The sequence below is a fragment of the Bombyx mandarina genome, chromosome 20 (genome assembly GCF_030267445.1).
Source record: "Bombyx mandarina strain Sakado chromosome 20, ASM3026744v2".
Taxonomy (NCBI): domain Eukaryota; kingdom Metazoa; phylum Arthropoda; class Insecta; order Lepidoptera; family Bombycidae; genus Bombyx; species Bombyx mandarina.
The window spans coordinates 8011997-8033445 of record NC_143226.1 but is presented as its reverse complement, the minus strand read 5'-3'; the positions used below and the strand labels follow the sequence as shown (position 1 = coordinate 8033445).

The 21449-nt window shown below is 38.7% G+C and overlaps 1 protein-coding gene across 5 annotated transcripts in view; it reads left to right on the top strand.

Moving 5' to 3' along the window:
- LOC114249434 (uncharacterized) overlaps nucleotides 1–21449 on the top strand; it is a 152219-nt gene that overhangs the window by 90793 nt on the left and 39977 nt on the right. The window contains exon 1 of one of the 5 annotated variants that reach the window (XM_089735974.1): nucleotides 5018–5325. The exons of the other annotated variants lie outside the window; for them this stretch is intronic. The gene's annotated coding sequence lies outside the window, so the exon portion shown is untranslated. Of the gene's footprint in view, nucleotides 1–5017; nucleotides 5326–21449 lie in introns of those variants that run through there. 5 annotated transcript variants of the gene reach the window in all.

Here is a 21449-nt window from a genome sequence, read left to right as displayed (position 1 = left end):
TCTACCAGCTAACCGTTCTTAAAGAAGGAAAGCTTTACATTAGTGGGTAGATGAGTACAATCTAATCAATTTACTTATTGATACAATACACAATAACAATAATAAAAATAAAAAACACCTTTATTACGTTAGCCTGACTACGGCCCTCACTTTTCGTTTCCCAGCATGGCGTCTCATTTGTGTGCGCGCAGCGAGCTAGTGCTGGTTCTTTTAAGCTTTCCCACCTGAATTCTGGTCTAAATTAAAAAATATTTGTAGAAAAACCTGCAAGTTTCAGTCAACAAAAGAAATGCACATAAATTCTGAAGCGTTAGCGCACATTGATTCCGCAGAAGCGATTTTATGAGTGTCCCCGAGGAAATGTAGACCTTGTGCGTGTGTGCTCAACGTTTTGCATAGAATGATATGGGAGTATTGGAGAGCTATTCAGACATTCGCTATATTTGAAAGTAACGAACGGTACGGTTAGTGAAATAAAATCCGCTTGACATTAGCAATTTGTAAATTAGAGGTGGAAGGTAGGTCGCATTGTCAGCGCTCACGGGTTCTATCTATAGGCTCATTGTGTATTTTTTTTTCCATTGCTTAGATGGGTGGACGAGCTCAAGAGTCCACCTGGTGTTAAGAGGTTACTAGAACCCACCTTGAGATATAAGTTCTAAGGTCTCAGTTTAGTTACAACGGCTGCCCCACCCTTCAAACCGATACGCATTACTGCTTCACGGCAGAAATAGGCAGGGTGGTGGTACCTACCCGTGCGGACTCCCAAGAGGTCCTACCACCAGTAAAAATTATTATAACTATTAAAGTATTATATTAAATTATATAATAACCGTGTAGGTACCTGGTGCCTCGGTGTAGCGCCATCTCCTTAATCCTATGACTATATTAAGTTATCTCTTACTGAGCTTTGATATAGGACCGAACAGTGAAAGTCTCTTGACGGTGATGAAATAATTAAATATATTTGAACAATAAAGGCTCATATAGCAGCTTTTGTATATGTGTCACGTAGCTTAATAAAGTTGTCACAATCTTATTAACACATCCTTCTGTCTTCAGAGGTGACCACACGGACTGTCCAGTGTGGATAATACTATAATGGATAATTATACCAGAGTATCCGCGCTCTCCAATGCTCTATGGTGCTGAGGATCAGGCTGGAGGATTTTTTTATTGATAACTTGATATATATTTTTTTTTATAAAGGCTAATAGATACTTTAATAAATTTCGACGCTATTGACTACTTCGAAATTGAACAAGATGCATAGGTATTTAAATATTTGAATATAATTATTATAATGAGAGGTAAAATAATATATGATAAGGGGGTTTTTGAGTAGAACATTATATAAATATAATATATAACTTTATATGTAAATGAAAGCAACTAAGATGTCATGTAAATTTGTAAATGGTTAATATAATGTTTTGTAAAATTGAGAATACTATAACCCCGCAGGCTAAGTCGTTTCATCATGTTGGGCCGACATTATGATGACTACAATTTTGCGATCGTGCCTTCTTTAGATTTGTAATCGAATATAGATGAAAGAGTCAAACTTTGACATTCCTTTTTTACGTTTTATTGCTTAGATGGGTGGACGAGCTCACGGTCCCCCTGCTGTTAAGAAGCTACCGGACCCTATAGATATCGACAACGAAAATGCCGCCACCCACCTTGACATATGAGTTCTAAGGTCTCGGTTTTTATAGTACCTATAACAGCTGCCCCACCTTTTAAACCGAAACGCATTACTGTTTCACACTTCACTTCACAGCAGAAATAGGCAGGGTTGTGGTACCTGCCCGACCTGACTCACTAGACGTCCTACCACCAGTAATTACGCAAATTATAATTTTTCGCATATACAGTCGCATTGTTTGATACGAATGCACCGGGCGCCTTATCCTTTAGACTAGGACGATTTCAAAAACTAGCTATCCCCCTTTCTATGCGAATGTTGGTCACCCTACGTTAAAATGAGAAAAAAGACAATAGTGTGAGACGTGACTAGGAAAGCTCCTAAGGATTACGCTGTATGTCACTGTTCAGAATACACGAGCTGCACGTGCGTGATGTTGCCCTTGGGCTCGCACGCAACACGTGTAGGTACTCTTCGAACTAGTGCGAGCGGCTGCTTCGCAGGAGGAACAGGCCAGATGTTGATACCCATCCGTGAAGGCCTACATCACGCGTTGGGTCTTTATAACACACTATCATTCCTTCGTGCAAATCATTCGTGAGCTCCTGTTAGGTTGGTATTACATAGGATATTGGTATATGTGTGCTAAGTGCGAGTTTTTTAACGTTGTCGATAGCGTAAAAGTTAACTCATATTTGTATGGAATGGGATCGTTTGCGTACGTTTGCCGCTAGGGGCGCTGTTCCAACTGCATACGAAATTGGCTTAACTTTTACGCTATCGAGAACGTTAAGAAACTCGCACTAAGCACACTGATTTGAATTTCGATTCCACTCCATCACTCTGATAGAATTTGCCACATGCCAGAGCGAGCACCAGTACATCTGAATATGCCAATAGAATTATATAATGTCGATTGAATCTGAAATATGAAAAACATATTTTTGTGTCTTTATTTATTTCAGTAGACAAACAAAAAGCTTCAAAAGAAGCGCACGTGTGTGACTAACGCCGGACTTTTTGCTTCAACAAATATGGAGCTTTTTCGCTGAAACTATTGATTTTCGGAGCGAGCTTTGGATATGTTTTTTGTACTGTATCGTTCATGGTTTGTTGCTTATAGAATAATAATTTTCGTTACGATAGATTTGGTGCCACGTCTGTTGGTCACGAAAATTACAATCGAAGTTTCTTGTTTCGTCGTCCTGGTCTGAAGAATTAGACCCAGGTTAACCGTATGAAGCCACTATGTGAGTGATCAAATTCCGTAAGCAGATACGTACTCTTCTAAAGAAAGTATGCACGTGTTGACGATTGTGATTGACAAATAAAAATGAGTGCAGCAAAGCTTTTTTTCGTTTGTACTACTTATTTAGTTTGTGGTGGGGCGTGAACGAAGCCCGTGCGGATAGGTGCTTACATCTTACCTGTTTGTACCGCCAAGCAGTCCTATGTTCTGGAATTTAAGCTGTGCTATCGATACCGTAAGGCCGTCAGCCCAGTCAAGCAAAAGCAAAGTATTTAGTACGTAGTGTTCGGGAATTACAGAATTAAAATGATAAATGAAATAATAAAAAATGAAAATTCTTGGTTATTTTGGTCACAATGCTCGGCGGCCACCAGACAACCTTGAAAAATTGACTGTGGTCGGCAAGGTAGATGGGAAAAGACCCGCCGGCCGCCAAACCGTTGGTCAGATCAAGTAACTGCGCTCACCGGACTCTCTGTTACGACCGCCTTGAGAGGAGCCAAAAACCGAAGGAAATGGAAGCTGATGGTACAAAGAGCCACGATGAGCTTTGAGGTACACGACCTTCAGCAATGAAGTATGCGACTAACAAGAAGAAACTGACAAATGAGGGATACGTAGCACTTGTAACGGTCTGCCGCTACGAGCAGTCCACTGAAATGTGGTCATCCATCCTAAGAGAAGCTGCAGAAGCCTGGTTTCGGAGTTTACTGTAGCTAATGGAAACAAACACGAGAACACTGACTGAACGCGTGTTCGCTGAATAGGAATTTGATTCGTCAGAGCGAAGGGTCAGTTAGAAGACTTCTCAATTAGGCGCGATCATTGGGAGTGTCGCTGACGTCGCGGCGGGACTTTGAACTTGAACCGACTGAAAGCAAGTGCAGATAGCGCGTCACGTACACGCAGAGGATACTTTGATAAAAGGCAGAGGGTGCGGATGTTTTATTGCGATTTTATTTTTCGTGCTCTTGAAGAGGTATGCGATATTCCAAGGCTACTACTAATACTCTTACCGACTGATAATTTCCTAGAACTAACAGTATGTTAAAAGATAATATTGTGATAACTTCCACCTTCTATTGATGACCTTAATTTTATTAGACCGAGGCTCGTTAATAACAATTAATGTTTATCAACCAACATCACGTTCACAGATTTAAAAATACTAAACTAAATCATGTCATTGTAACAAAATGGAAGATGGTTGTTTTGCATTACTGTGATGATCCTGCTCAGTGGTCAAGAAAAATAAAAATTAGAATCAACAAACAAAAATATGTAAATATTTTTTTTATTTTTATTTATTGCATATATGAGAGAGAAGATGCATGTGACTCGTAGAGAGAAGATGCATGTGACTAGGAGATGTATGGAAATGGTAGTGCAAGGTAGAGGGGGAAGAGGTCGACCGAAGAAGACATGGATGGAGTGTGTGAATGACGATATGAGAGAGAGAGGAGTGAGTGTTGAGATGACGGCTGATAGAAGAGAATGGAAGAGAAAAATTAGCTGTGCCGACCCCACATAGTGGGATAAGGTGGAGAAAAAGAAGAAGCATATATGGATGGACGAGATCACAGCCCACCTGGTGTTAAGTGGTTGCCGAATTCCATAGGCATCTACAACGTAGATGCCGCCACACACTTGTATAGTTACAACGGCTGCCCCACCCTTCGAACCGAAACGCATTACTGCTTTACAGCAGAAAAAGGCAGGGCGGTGGTCCCGTGCCGACTCACAAGACGTCCTACCAGCAGTATAAATAATTTAGATTTAAAATTCGGAGATTAAATGGGCTTGAATGGAACTGACCATAATCTCCTCCCAGCGGTCCTTAGACGTAGAGTAGAGCTTTAGACATAACACAAAATATGTTTTAATATCTATTATAATATATAGTGGATCTCGCAATCAGAAAGCGTCATCATGATTAAAACGTGTCACTGTTTTGATCACATCTAACTCTCGTTAAAATAATCGAAAATCCATTTAACAATTATTAATCAACCTAACATAAAAGATAAAATCACTAAAACACTCAACCGCCACGCTACCCGCGCCGCTTATCACCAACCCACCGTCACTACGGCTAATCCTCCCATCGCTCGTGACGCGCGTCATGTCATTCCCGCGCGAGACTCTAACCAATACTTTGATAACGATTCGCTGAGAAAAGCGCACAAAGCTCGCGACAAATTTTAATAATAATAAAAGCACTAAACTTAATATTATTTTAATTTACATTAAAGGCTTTCAAAGGCTCGTTAATGCTGAACAATAAACTTTTAGTGTTTTGAGATTGTGTTGTGAAAGTGCCAAAAGCTCATAAAAGGTGGTGGATTTACAAAGTTGACCCTTAGTGATGTGCATAGATTAATTTAGAAAAGTGCTGCTCTTACATTACATATATATTTAGCGATGAAAGGTAATATTTAATTTATTAGCACCACTGGCTCAGCGCTGATTGAGATCTCGTAGGTTCGAGTTAGGTACAAATTCCGGCTCTATAGCCCACTTAACGCCAAACAGTCCATGATGGTCATTTGACGGTAAGCACCATTAAATTTAAACTTAAAGTTCATCGATATACCCGTAATTATCCGAATATAATTAATTGTACTATCTGCATCAACTTAGAATAACACAGAGCTTTCGAAACAATAAAGTTGTATCGTTAAACTTTTGCGGTAACTTTGTAATTAATTCTTGTTTAATTAGCGGCCCGCTCTCGAGATAATAGAACGTAAATCGAAAATAGAATGTTTTTGTGTGTTGTTGATTATTTTGGTTTTATGTTTATTTTTTGAGTTTGTTAAACGAGTTGGCGTCTTTAACGTGATCCTTAATGGTATTGACCCGTGACAATGTCAGTATATATTAGCTACCACTGTGTAAGAGTCGGGTTCAAGATTCAGATTGCAATAGTTCACTTAGTTCTGCTTTATTTGTAACTCCACTTGTACAATCTTTAGATATCTGCTCACTACTGAATACGCTGCTTTCTGTCTCTTTTTTTCAGACTACCGCCTTTTTTATTATGTCACGTCCCCACTACTGTAATTGCTCCCACCAACAGTGTTGCTATTTGGCAATCCGAAAATTGCCTTAACATTCACAAATTTAATTATTTTACAACAAACCTTACAACTGCTACCCGCGGACGACTCCAGCCACATGCTCTGACTGCCTCCAGCCCCGGGTCGCGCTCCGCCCCCGCGCTAGGCTCGCCACTGTACGATTTTCCCATTATATTTTGAAATATAGCCAAGTTTTCTTGCATTGTTAAAATTCTTTTGTGTACAATATTGACCTCCTCAAGCTCGTACCGAACCGTAAAGTTAATTACGAACCGCGATATTTCTGTGGAGAACTTAGAAAGGTTCCACTTAACAACTTTCAAAGTTTTCGTTGTTTAGGTATACCAGTCGAGATGTAGATTTTATTAATTTGGAAGTATTTTTAATTGAAATGAATTGAATTTAGAAAATATTTTTGGTTAACAATGAACTTACAACCGTCGTTCTCTAATTCTGTACTTATAATCTAATTCAGTTATTAAAATACTGCCCATGTAATGTTAAGTAGACACAGGTGCGTCGAATCATAACAAAAAGAGTCGATGGGGTCGGAGTAACGATTTTTTCTTCTTTCAAATACAAATCTAACATATTTTTTTATTATAGCCTTACCCATTTAATTATAATATAGAATATATGAATAATATTATTCGATAAATTTTTGCCAGTCTATGAGGAATGTAAAAAAAATATTTTGCTAAATAAATTTTAGGATTTCGGTTAAATAACTGAGACAAAGAGTTTAAACAGCCACTCTCTTAGTGTTAATCGATCACTAGATTAAGAATTCTATTGGGATCGAAGGAAGGGAACATCTGAGATGATGCCCTAACACTTCTCAGCTCAGCTCTCCCAATGTTTACTGCGAGGCTGAAGATAAGTGCGGCCTGATGTTATCATCGTGTAAAGCCACACTACTTCATGCTTGTCTCACTAGCTGTTGGCAGCGAAGATCCAATTCGGTGGTTGTCCTCAGCGGCAGATGCTCACAATGAAGAACGCTCTTGCAATAGCATCGTATCTAAACGTATGAAACTTCTTCTCGATTTGTCGGAACGAAAAACAATACAAAAATGGCGGAAAACCGCTTTTATTATTTATTTTTAAACTGTTGGAAAAATGAAACAGCCGCTGGACGTAGTTCCTCAAGATCCTCCAAAAAGTCCATTAGAAAAGTTTTAGTAAATAACCATCATTTTACTGAGATTATATTTCATCCCATATCATCTTATTTCATTTAATTTCATGTCAATTGATTAATGTTCCAAATTAATCAACTTCATTTCATTTCACTTCATATTATTATTATTTCATTTCATATTTTTATTAAAAAAATTATAAAAGATTAGGCTGTGTGGTATGATACCTTCGCCTTTCCATTTGGAAAAATTTAACTACTACTACTACTTTTAAATTGTCATCTATTTAATGGCATCAAAACCAGCCAGAAACAAACAGTAAAACCAAAGAGTTTTGACTGCAAAGTCTTACTCATAAAATTATTTTTTTACCCTTCACCATGAGGTCGAGGACCCATATGTATTGTATACCTAACGACGGACCCATTCTCTACAGTGAAATACGTTATTCATTTGAGGCAGAAATGTGCAGATGGTCGTACCGACCGGAGCCTACTCGCAAAACCAATAAATGATATCTATATTACTTTGATGGGTGAATGAGCTCACAGCGCACTTGTACCGTAGCCTCTATACGTCACTGTGTGGTTGCCTTCTAACCCACCTTGAGACATGAGGTCTAAATCTGAATTTTATTCCTTCGCGACATAAATAGCCAGAATGATGGTCTTTACCCATGTAACAAGTAGCCCGACAATCAGTATTTTTTTTAATGCGATAATAAACTTGTTTTGTATAAAATTTTTCTATTATTTTTTATTAATGTGGTATGTAATAATGTATTTGACTTGATGGCAGCTGAGATATACGCAGTGAAATACAATGTCGTTCTACCCCTACTTATTATGGATACATGAAAGTGGATCCGGACTATGTATGAAGTACTTAATATAACAAAGCAATAAGTCAATAAGGAGTGTTCGAATGTAAATTAGAACGCCTTCAATTTTCAAATAGCAATAACCTGAATACGAGAAAGGCTACTATTATTGTCAAGCCAAAGGGTGTGTTTGTCGAAATCAAAATGCTGTGTGTTGAAGAAATAATTCAAATCAATCGCTCTCATCTCCCGGCGTGGCAGCAGGACTTTTTTTTATTCATTGTTTAGTTGGGTGGACGAGCTCACAGCCCACCTGGTGTTAAGTGGTTACTGGAGCCCATAGACATCTACGACGTAAATGCGCCACCCACCACGAAATATAAGTTCTAAGGGTCTCAGTATAGTTACAACGGCTGCCCCACCCTTCAACCCGAAACGCATTACTGCTTCACGGCAGAAATAGGCAGGGTGGTGATACCTACGGACTCACAAGAGGTCCTAGCACCAGTAATTACGCAAATTATAATTTTACGGGTTTGATTTTTATTACACGATGTTATTCCTTCACCGTGGAAGTCAATCGTGAACATTTGTTGAGTACGTATTTCATTAGAAAAATTGGTACCCGCCTTAGATTCGAACACCGGTGCATCGCTCAACACGAATGCACCGGACGTCTTATCCTTTAGGCCATGACGACTAGCGGGTTATAACGGCACATCCTCCAGTGTATCTCTATTGTGTGACCAGCGCAAACTCCGGGTTTAGTTTCATGAGTGATATAACCGCCTTTATATACAACTTTGCATTCGACATAGCTCTGACAACAGAGAATAATTTGAAAACCTTTGTATATCCCTAAGAGAATAAAGTCGTTAAACGATGCATGAAAAAGACACTGTCAATAAAGATACTAACCCGCTGTGGCGAGTAGGCATCGTAAAACACAAGATATTGAGCAGATGCCTGAATCTTACGACATTTTCAAGATAAGCTTATACTTATATACAAGTTCCGAACAAGCATTTGGATCATTTCCGATCCTGCGCACCGAACGGAAAGCAGTCGATATCGCCCAAAACACGTCATTTCGGATCCTCCCGATCCATTAACGGCGCTTTTAGGTACCACAAGCACCGGTCACCGTCCTCGTCGAAACCGTCGCTTGCGACGAAGGGCTCGACGAGTAAATGAACCCACAGACACAGCCCACTGAGTTTCTCGTCGGATCTTCTCAGAGGGTCGCGTTTCCGATCCGGTGGTAGATTCTGCGAAGCACTGCTCTTGCTAGGGTTCCTGTTAGCAACGTCGTCAGGTTTGAGCCCCGTGAGCTCACCTACAAGCTCGGCGAATCTAGAATAACCCCTCGAGGTTAATAGAAAAACATTCGTCGGTCTACCGAGCAATATCACCCGCTCGATGGAAGATCTTCCCTTCATCGTAACCCCCAAACTCTTTTATAGAACATAGAATACACCTATCTAGACCGCGACGAGACTTATTACTAGCGCTTCAATTAAGATTGTTATAACGCCGACACCACACATACATTTCTCCATTCAATGTTAGATTAAATTGAAAATTGATAGGCTATCTATCAAACTTCAATTTAAAGCGCTCGTCCACCTGTGACCGAAGCTCACTGAACCAGAAGATAAAGCTCAGTAAGCAGACGGGCTTTCATAAATATTTCTGTTGTTCTTGGCCAATATATGACAATGTAGTTTTAAAAGGGGGCGGTCAGTGTTTTTCAATTAAGCACCTTTGAAAGTGAATTCGTACTTTACACGTATTCACAAATAGTTTCCATGATGAGGGCGGGGTAGCGTAGGTCCTATTGCGATCATGTATTACATACACATTAAAAGCAATAAATATTCACAACGAAACTTTTTTGGGAGTAAGTTTTAGGTGATGACAGGTTGTGGTCACTGGTGGTAGGACGTCTTGTGATTCCGCACGGGTAGGTACCACCACTTTGCCTATTTCTGCCGTGAAGCAGTAACGCGTTTCAGTTTGAAGGGTGGGGCAGCCGTTTTACTGTAAAAACTGAGACCTAGAACTCATATCTAAAGTGGGTTGTAGATGTCTATGGGCTCCGGTATCCACTTAACACCAGGTGGACCGTAAGATCGTCCACCAACCTAAGCAATAAATAAAACAAGAGTAGTCATAATTGAATACATAAACGTCTCATGTCGATGCTTCTCGTGAATTCACCATTTAGGAGTTTCCCGAGAATCATCGGGAAACTCCTGAATGGTGAATTCAGGAGTTTCCCAGCCAGGATTCAGCCCTGGGTTGAGCAACCCAGTTATGGTAAATGACCGGTATCCTAATAAAACGCATACACAAATCTTCGCGTTAAGATATCATAGTTACTATAAAAATGCATTATCATTGTAAATATGTAGAGGAGTATTTGGCACTAATTTAGCTTCCAACTTGTTAAAATATCTTTATTTTTACTTTAAGATATCACTGAAGCAATGATGTCCATGGGCCCCGTTAAACTCATTAGTTGCACATTACTGAATATATCAACATTACTATTAACATCTGAAGCGGTTTTCGCTAGCGTTCTGTGTTCACAACTTAAAGCGTTAGTTCTTCGGTATTCGAGTAGGTATACTTAATGTAAAGTTGACGGGCACACTGAGTCAGTTCGTACATTTGTTCGTTATTTTTACTTTTGTAAAAACAAGCCTACTTAGTGCTCGTTAGAAACCGTATTAAGCACGTGAGACGTGTGCGTAACTAATAAAAACAAAAATTAAAATATTCAGAAGACGTGTAGCGTTAGCTGGTTATCATAGAATATAAGACATTTGACAGATTACTGAATCTTGCTAAAGTTCTGAAAAATAGGTAGCCACCATAGAACACAAGTTATGTATTTGACAAATGCCTGAATCTGGCTAACAACATTTTCATGATAAGCTCTTAGGTAATACACAAATATAAGCTCGCATGCCTGTATACATAAACAAGTTCCGAAAAATAACGTTCGGACCATCTACCGAGCAATTTCAGCCGCTCGGTGGAAGATCTCACATTTATCGTGTACCCTCAAAGACGCCTTAATAACGTGCCGAACTTATAATTATATTATGTATACTTATAGTTATAAGTCTTTATAAGTTGGCAAATTTTCAAGTTAATCGGACTTATTGAAGTTGTTTTTTGACAACTTGAAAATTATGTTGAAAGATTTTTTTTATTGCTAAAATGAGTGAAAAAGTCGACGGCCCACTTGATGTTCAGTGTTCACCGGAACCCATAGATCCCAAATTAATTTTAATACAAAACGGGACATGGAAAATAGACTCTAGAATAGGATAGGGTACTGTTTTCTGCCCTTGTTGGTATCCTTATTTTATTAATGAGTTTCGTAATTTAGTTATTATTTATAGTTTGAGCAGTGCATTCGAGATGAGAGTTTTAAATTAATTTTAGTAAATACATTACACATTTACAAAAGATTAACAAACAAAACACTAATTTAATCAGTGACTAGTTGTGCCACCAACCTTACCCCTTCCCTCGCCGTCTGCGTCATAGCTTTGTGAAGCAAGATTATTTTAGATTTACTTGTATAATTGATTATTCCTATTCATTGGTATAATGAGAATGGATCAGCACCAGTCTAGACTTGTGTTGTAATGAGCGAGATAATTGAATATCTCGTGAATTGCTTATTATTAGTTTTAATTGGTAGTAACTATTGTCTGGCAGCGAATTTGAGCAGGATGGCGATATCACCCGTGGCCATATGAGGCAGCCAACAGACTAGAAAACAGTAGAGCCACGATGGTAGCTATAGTTTGAGACTAGAGCAACGGACGGGTCACTGGAGAGTACCATACCCGATCCTGTACACCGAATGGTAAACAGTCGACGTCGCTCAAAACACGTCATTACGGATCCTCCTGATCCATTAACGGTGCTTTTAGGTACCACAAGCACTGGTCACCGTCCTCGTCGAAGCCGTCGCAAGCGACGAAGGGCTCGACGAGCGAATTAACCCACAGACACAGCCCTCTGAGTTTCTCGCCGGATCTTCTCAGTGGGTCGCGTTTGCGATCCGGTGGTAGATTCTGCGAAGCACTGCTCTTGCTAGGGTTCGTTTTAGCAACGTCGTCAGGTTTGAGCCCCGTGAGCTCACCTACTAGTTAAGGTTACGCTGAAATAGCCTCTCAAGGCTGTCTTAGGTAGAAAAAAAAAAGGAGAGTGGTGGAAGTGACACGAACGTATTGCGGTCAAGAAGGCGTGAGGCGTGCACTGTTTAAAAATAACCACATATTAATTAAGATACATATGATAAAACAAATAAAAACCTTGAAATACTAGGTTATATACTCATATTTCATTGTTAATAAAAAAAATGCTCTGAGCTATTTAATTTGGACGATTTAAGTCCAAACAAAACGTAAACAATAAAAACACATTGTCAAATATATTTTTTGATAGATTGGTGGACGAGCTCACAGTCCACCTGGTGTTAAGTGGTTACCAGATCCCATAGACATCTACAACGTAAATGCTGCCACCTACCTTGAGATATGAGTTCTAAGGTCTCAGTATAGTTACAACGGCTGCCCCACCCTTCAAACCGAAACACATTGCTGCTTCACGGCAGAAATAGACAGTGTGATGGTGGTAGCTACCCGTGCGGACTCACAATACGTCCTACCACCAGTTAAAACACCGTCCAACATTAGAAGTTTATTTAATTTTAAAACCAAAACATTTTCAACGTACCTTTAAATGTTTTTATTTATGTTATTGTATATAATGCTTTGGAGGCCGTAAGTAGGTCGCCGTCTACGTCAACACATAGATACGGAGCCGATGCTCGCGGTGACACGACCAGGTCTTGCGGTCGACGGACTATTCTAAGCCTGCCCGGACCGTGACACCTGTTCATCAGGACACATCCTTAGGACGCTCGCTGTGTCGGAGAGTTCGGTGCACCGTTGCTCACATTCACAATCATTGATACGAGAATTTACAAGTGGGTGTAAATTAAAAATGGCCTCGCAATCTAGCAACGATGAAAACTAAGTATTTTAATACGCTTTTATTAGCTTCAGACGTATGTATGTTGGTATGTAACGATTTTGACCCCCTTCAAAACGTTGGATTAACTCGAAATTTGGTATGCTTAATAAGGACCGATGACAATTCAATATTAAAAAAATAATTGTAAAAAATATATTGAATAATTTTAAATTAAACTTAAAAATGTAAAAATAAATAATAGTTTAAAAAAACTAACAAAATATGCTTTTATAGAAAATACAACTAAAAAATAAAAAATATATCTTAATAAATTTGAATTAAGAATAGTGTAAGAAAAAATATTTTATTGTAAAAAAAGCGTGGGGTGCATGGTATCAGTAGTTATAAATATATTATGTACAGATATGAGTAGAAGGGTTATTTTGATAATATCCTGAAAAGCATCCCACGCTTTTTTACAATAAAATATTTTTTTCTTACACTATTTTTATTTTCAATTTATTAAAATTTATTTTTTTCATTTTTATTTGGATTTACTATAAAATACGCTTTTATTGTAAGTTTTTTTAAACTATTATTTATTTACAACGTTCTTAATATTTTTAATGTTCATATCATTACGCGGCATGTGGCCAAAGTCTATGTTTTTTGTTTCAAAAACACAATATACTACACTGTCAAGAAAATAACGGTAAAACATGAATAATACACAAAATGTTAGTTATTCATTCTAATTTATTGTATCACCTTCAAAGTATGCTCCTTTAGAACGATACACTTACTCCAACGAATAATCCAATTATAAAATAATTTTTTAAAACGCTTTGTCCGAAATTGAGTTCAGTTCTCGCTGCGAATTCTTTTTGTGTCTTCTAAGAATGAAAGCGAGTGCCACAGAGTGGTAATTTGAGTTTTGGAAATAGAAGGCAATCGACTGAACCCGTATCTGGGGAATAAGATGGCAACAATGATGACCTTGTGCGGAGGTACATTATCGCGCAGAATTTATATTACCCAAGAATTTTCTTTCCACAAAATTGGTATTTTTCGTCGAATTTGCTCTTTTAAACTCCGCATAACGCTAAAATATTATTCTTTATTTATTTTTTGACCTTCTGGCAACATTTTCGTGTGCACAACACAGCGGTAGTCAAAGAACATGACTTTGTCTTTCCGTAGACTTTGGCGCAGTTCTGTCGGTTTCAATTCAGTTGGAAGGCCACACTCCAAATCTTGTTCACTAGTTTGCATGTCTAACTCATAAGCCCCCGACTCGTCACCAGTAGCACGATGAATCATTAACAGATCATCCAATCATTAAATAACTATCCGATACTTTTTTGACTGAATGTAAATAATACGTTACTAAATAAATAATGTAAAATAAAGATATTTCTTAGAATTTAAAGTAAATACGGATTTGTATATACGAATTTAACGTAATTTAATGTAAATAACGACATGTAAACCAAATAAGTACAATGAAAATCGAATGAAAGCCAATCCACGCTATTTATTTTATCCAGACATATTCTTGTGTATTTAGTATAATGAAGTCAGCAATTGTATTGTTAAAATACAGTCATATTCTCGAGATTTACTGAATAAACAAAGTTTCCGTATTCACGGCGCACTGAGCGTCTCACGGATTCTCATTTCGAATCAAGTGCTGTTGAGCAGCCCTACATCTCCATGAAAATCCATAAAATTATGCAACACGACCTGAATGCAAAACAGAGGACGCCATCACCATAATCGCGGCGTCAGCGAAGTGTTACTAATGCGATTAAACGCTTCATCGTATGGAAGTAATCGGAAAGAAATGAAGGAAAAAATGTGTCAATGGCTCTATACTACTGGCTATGTAAATAGATCGTTATTTTCGACTTAATTAATAGGGACGCGCCTGTGGTAGAATGGTTTTGAATGGGGCAAGACATACTTCAAATTGAAATTCAGTTCCACGCGATTACTGGACTCTCCAGGATTCCTGGTAGTAATGTGTTGCTGTTGTGCTTATTTAGGTCGAGGGGGAATCGACAGACCTCACTCCTCTTTGGACAAGATGCCTCTGTAACGAGCTTTAGAACCTCAATGAAATCAAGATCCAACCGTGATCCAAGATGAGCCGATACCGGGCGGCGACACCGTGGCCTATTAGTTGAGGATATTGTTTTATAACCTGAGATGTGCAGATGTTACCATTGTCGACTTGACTATCGAAAAACTACACATTTGATAAATAAAATAGAATCAAATCTATTAAATTTACGACGTTCGTGTGAACGGAGCCACTCGCGTCATAAAATCTGGTTATTGGAGACCACTAACTCAGCCGTAAGCTCTGCCCATTTAAGCCAAAGAAACCATTAAAGAGAAACAAGTCACCATTCACACCGTAACGTCGCTGTCACGCTGTGGGAAGTTAGAACGTCGTCATTAGATTGTTCTGCGCTCGCCGCGTGTTCAGGCGAACACCTTCTTCTTCTTATCAGCCCACAGACGTCGATAGTAGAATTATTAAATTATAATTAGAGCTAATTGAGGTGACATTTATCATGAGTATCTTACCGGTGTTTTGAATTCCTAATCACTTTATTAGTACAACCAAATAAATAAATAAATATTGGGTTCAGTGGCAATCACGGGAATAGTCCATTTGTGAATTTTAAGCAGGTACTAGCACTAAATCACTATGTATGTTTAATAAGTTGGATAACGAAGCTCAGATGCTACCTCATGCTAGCTGTTACCCAACTTGTGCAACAAGATTATAGCCCATACCTTAAGCACAAGAGGTAAGAGCAAGACATATTTTAAACTGGAGGGTTGGCTCTCAAACAGAGATCAGACCAGACTGCTATCACAAAGATACTCTAAGGTCTGATTCTATCAAAAACTAATTTTACTTTAAGCGCTATACGCGATTTCTCCTATTACTTTGGTGGCGGTGCGTCACAAATACGTTATATGACAGCACAGCATGTCCAATCAATCAAACAAATCTGATATTCCGCAAACGCAAGACTTATATGAGTGGACAAGCTCACAGCCCACCTGTTGTTAAGTGGTTACTAGAGCCCATAGACATCTACAACGTAAATGCCGCCACCCACCTTGAGATAAGAGTTCTAAGGTCTTAGTATAGTTACAATGGCTTCCTTCCCTTACAATGGCAACCCTTCAAACCGAAACACATTACTGCTTCACGGCACCGTGCGGACTCACGAGAGGTGCTATCAACAGTAATTACGCAAATTATAATATTGCGGGTTTGATTTTTATTATACGATGTTGTTCCTTCGAGATATGAGTTCTAAGGTCTCAATAAAGTTTTAAGCCAGAATTGTATATTGAAGGTTGGATTCGTTACGGCGCTGTGTGACGCGCTCCCGGCCTGTAGCCGAAATATTAGTGATGGGTTTTTTACATCGGTGCTTAGTACATAGTAACACACACGCCGCTTTTAGTGCCCGACGCACGGTAATGTGTTTTGCGATTTTTTTATTATGTAAATTTTTTCAAGTTCTACTTCTTTAGGCGCGTTATGAAAAATTTATGAGAGTGAAATTTTACGACGCGCGCGCACCGTGACACAAAATTAACAGAATGAAGTGGCCCACTAAATCGCTCATTACAATACGACCGACGTAACTTGGCGAGTCTGAACATAGCCGCAGGTGAACTTTCCGAACCGTACCGAGAATTACTGAATTTATACGATGTCAAGAAAAGGGATGTCCGTTATGCGTGTTTGAGGATGTTGTTTTATCGATTTTTTTTCAAATTGATTAAAATTTAATTAAAAAGAAAGAAATAAATTTAATAAAAATAAAGTATAACTTATTACGCGCGTACATAAGTACACGCACCCTTTTTTATCGTACATCTGAAGTAAACTTTGATCTGGTACCTGCTTTCTGAAGATTTACATACAGTTTATGAGTTTGCGTAAAACAGGCCTGGTCACCTTCCTCGTCGAACCCGTTTCTCGCAACGAAGGGCTCGACGAGCGAATCAACGCATAGACACAGCCCACTGAGTTTCTCGCCGGATCTTCTCAGTGGATCGCGTTTCCGATCCGGTGGTAGATTCTACGAAGCACTGCTCTTGCTAGGTTCAGTGTTAGCATCACTCCGGCTTGAGCCCCGTGAGCTCACCTACTAGTTGACGTTACGCTGAAATAGCCTCTCAAGGCTATCAGCTCAGGTAGGAAAAAAATTTGTAAAACAGGGGCACAGGGTGAGCCTCCACGAATATATCTGCGGCGAACCGGTCATGCTGCCTGGAGTGCTGTTTGTCACACAATACATTTGGAATTTCGACCTCATATCTCAGGGTGTGTGGGGTGTGTCTGTGATACATTTAAAACCTTTCAATTCAAATCGGCCAAACAACGTTAGATCCTTTGAGGCACACAAGAATTACAAACTTTAATGCCGTATAATAAACCTAAATTTATCGTTCTAACGATAAATTATAACTATCTATAGTAAACTTTAAAATTATCTCGTGTACCTCGCATGTGAACTTATTAAAAGCTCGAACAGAAGCTTACAGAGCTCTCTCGTCTATTACAAAGTTGTACGATCATAATGTGAACATGTTGCAGCGGGCTGCGTATTACCAAAGTCTTGAAGCAGATGTTAGTGGTTCTGAAATGTAGTCGATTTTAATTAAATTTAAAATTGTTCAAATACGCTTGAAGATCTAAGTACCGTACGCCTGATTGTGCGTATTGTGTTTTTGTCTATACTAATATTATAAAGAGGAAAGATTTGTTTGTTTGTTTGTTTCGAATAGGCTCCGAAACTACTGGACCGATTTGAAAAATTCTTTTTCCATTAGAAGCCGACATTGTCCCTGATGAACATAGGCTACTTTTTTTTTTTGTTTGTTTCATGTGTGTTTTAATGTTTCCGAAGCGAAGCGAGGGCGGATCGCTAGTATTATATACACGGTGATGTTGTTCTTTCGGTTTAAAATCGTCAAACATTAAACGTGGATTCGGTACCCCAGTATATTTTTTGTTACACTTCTCAAGGGTACTCGATATTACTAACCTTTCCTCTGCGTCACAGATAAAATGACATTAAATTCTATGACATTTGGTTCTGCTATATGACGACAGATGGCGTTATCCTTACCGTAACAGTTTATCATGCACGGTGTTGAGTATACAATTGAGACGTTGACCTCATGTCTCAAGATCGACGACGGCATTCGGATATGATGTAAATGAGCTTCAGAAAATTAATGGCAAAAACACTGGGTGCATTTCAAACATTTAATTGTAGTCGCAGATATTATTGATAAAACTAAATGATAGTTCGTCAATACGCTACCGAGCTCATTTAACTGGCTGGCGCTTAGATTAAAGCTCACTGAGTTGTGATAGTTGCGTGCGCTCGTCCTAGGTAAAGGGGCGTGGCATTATGGGATCAACGTTTTAGAAGATTACTCTAATATTCAGTTCAATATGAAAGGTTTTATTGCTTAGCTCAGACCGATGAGCGAGCGATTTTCAATTAATAGATCGACGCAACCTCGCTATTTAGTTAACTAAGATGATCAGAGTTAACTATTTTCTCAATGCTAATATTGTTGGATATCTGTTATAAGTCCAACGCATGTCAACAATTGCTTAAGACGGTATTCAGGAGATTAATGAACAAACTACCCACAGTTCTACTATGAATACGAGAGGCTATTGTCGCACCACATATTCCGACTTGAGCAGCCGCAAGGCTGGACATCTATGTTGTTACTAGCTGGCCGGGCAAACGTTGTTTTGCCATATAAATTATTTCTAGGAAAGATAAATAACCTACATACCGACTGCAGCGCCATCTGCAGGGCTGATTTGTAAATCTAAACCATTCACGAAACCACCTGAAGATACGCACTAAATATCATTAAAATCGGTCCAGCCGTTTAGGAGTTCAGTGACAAACACACGCGCAGAAAAAATAAAGATACCGCAGAAATTCAATAAAACCAATTGTTTGGAAAATTAAGTTTTAATTACTGTCACTATGGAAGGAAATCATAGTAATGAAGAAGGAGAATGGCATCAGCCACGCAGCTGACGTCATCATTTTAAAAACACCAAGCCAACCAGCCTCTCCGTCTTATTTTTTTGTTACTGGAAATGTTTATTGCAGCCCGTAGGCGCCAGTGTGAATAGTGCCACCCGCTTGAGAAAGGGGATCGTATTGTATGATGTCTAAGGCGTCCGTGAAACTGCCGCACACAGCTGCTTCGCGGCAGAAGTAGGCCGGGTCCTACACGCGCGGACTCACAGCACTCTGCCGCCGTACTGAAAAAAAGGAAGTTTCTCAATACAACGGTATCGTAGTTTGTATTGTTATAGTTAGAGGTTGCGCTGCGCTGTCTTTAGACTTTTTTATTATTTTTTATTGCATAGATGGATGGACGAGCCCACAGCCCACCTGGTATTAAGTGGTTATTGGAGCCCATAGACATCTACAACGAAATTTTTTTTTATTGCCCTTGTATGCAGACGAGCATACGGCCCACCTGATGGTGAGTCGTTACCGTCGCCCATGGACTTCAGCAATGCCAGGGGCAGAGCCAAGCCGCTGCCTACCGAATGCACCACCCACCTTGAGATATAAGTTCTAAGGTCTTAAGTATAGTTACAACGGCTGCCCCACCCTTCAAACCAAAACGCATTACTGCTTCACGGCAGAAATAGGCAGGGCGGTGGTACCTACTCGCGCGGACTCGCAAGAGGTCCTACCACCAGTAACTTCTATAATCCCTTAACACAAATGTGCCGGCGATACGCACAGTATAATAGGTAATGAGAAGCAGCATTCGCCTGTTGAATTTGAACACATACTGCATTAGCAGAGGTGATCACCGGCTCTTCTCAGTGGGTCGCGTTTCCGATCCATTGTAGTCCAGTCATTATAGTAAGTTCACCTCGGAATTCGAGATACCCAGCTGTAAGTCTGTAAATACTTGTATATTGACAACCTAAAAGTTGCCTCAAAACCTACATATGGTAGGGTGTAAGCAACTATTAAATTTCAAGGTCAAAGGTCACAAAAATCGGTTCTTTACGCTTTTTTTGGAAATATCTCATTTCCTATGGGTTTTTTGCTATTTGTATTTGTTATCGATATTGTAGAATACAAAATTCTCTTCAAATTTTGTTTAAAAAATTTTTTTATACGGTGAACCGTTTTGGAGATAGAGGGCGGAGAGCGCGCGGTCACACTTACTTCAGGTCAACCGGTGCGTCCGGTTGAAAACGCGCCATATATAGTTGATGAACTATCGATAAATCAATGATTATAAATATTTGTCAATTTTTATTAACTATTATATTATATTTTATCATTTTTTTCCTAACCTATCCACTTTTTATTCAGTATTAATTTATTTAACAACACTTACCTGCCCATGTAATTGCAGAATTGTTAATGAAAATATAGGAATTATATTTGAATTTTAACCTAATTAATATTAATAACTTCTTACATGATGAAAAAAAAACAAATAAATTATGAATTAATCTTTTTATTAAAAAATATCATTCAATACATTTATTTTTATTGAAAGTAAAAAAATGAAATAAAGGGTACAAAAACTAGAATTTATAATTTTAATCATCTTCTTCCTCTTCATCGTCGTCTTCTGGCTGCTGGTAAATTTCAAACTGGTCTTCATTATCGTCTTCAACGACATTTGTCTCAAGTTCTTCCATGATTTCGGGGTCAAAGGTTCCATCTTCGTTAATGTCGCTCTGATATGGTAGAGCATTGAGACAAGCTTGCCCATTACATTAGCCACAAGCTAAAGAGCATTGCAAGCCCGCTTTCCTGCATCCGCATAGCGAACCACAACCACTCTTGCAGTTGCAGAAAATTGTATTTAGCAAATCTTCTGGAGCAGGTGGTAAAATTGTCATGATAGGCTCCAGAAAATCGTTTCGCATGAACCAACCCCATACCTGGGGTTCCAAATCATGTCCTAACCAAGTTTGAACTTGATAATATACACGGGTGAAATGTTAATGAGCAGCTGCACTTGCTGGTGGAATATTTGTAAGCTGCACAGGCTTATTAAGTTTTGTAGACTTTTTATATTATACACCAAATTATTTTTTATTTAAATGTCATTAGTGTAAATGGGAATATAATTATATTACGATTTAAGTTTTTCTCTTAATTATTTTTTAATTTTAGGAAACGGTTATCAGTATTATTGAATAGATATAGATTTAATGCATGAAGAAAATGATAAAATATAATATAATAGTTAATAAAAATTGACAAATATTTATAGTCATTGATTTATCGATAGTTCATCAACTATATATGGCGCGTTTTCAACCGGACGCACCGGTTGACCTGAAGTGAGTGTGACCGCACGCTCTCCGCCCTCTATCTCGAAAACGGTTCACCGTATAAAAAATTTTTTTAAACAAAATTTGTAGAGCATTTTGTATTCTACAATATCG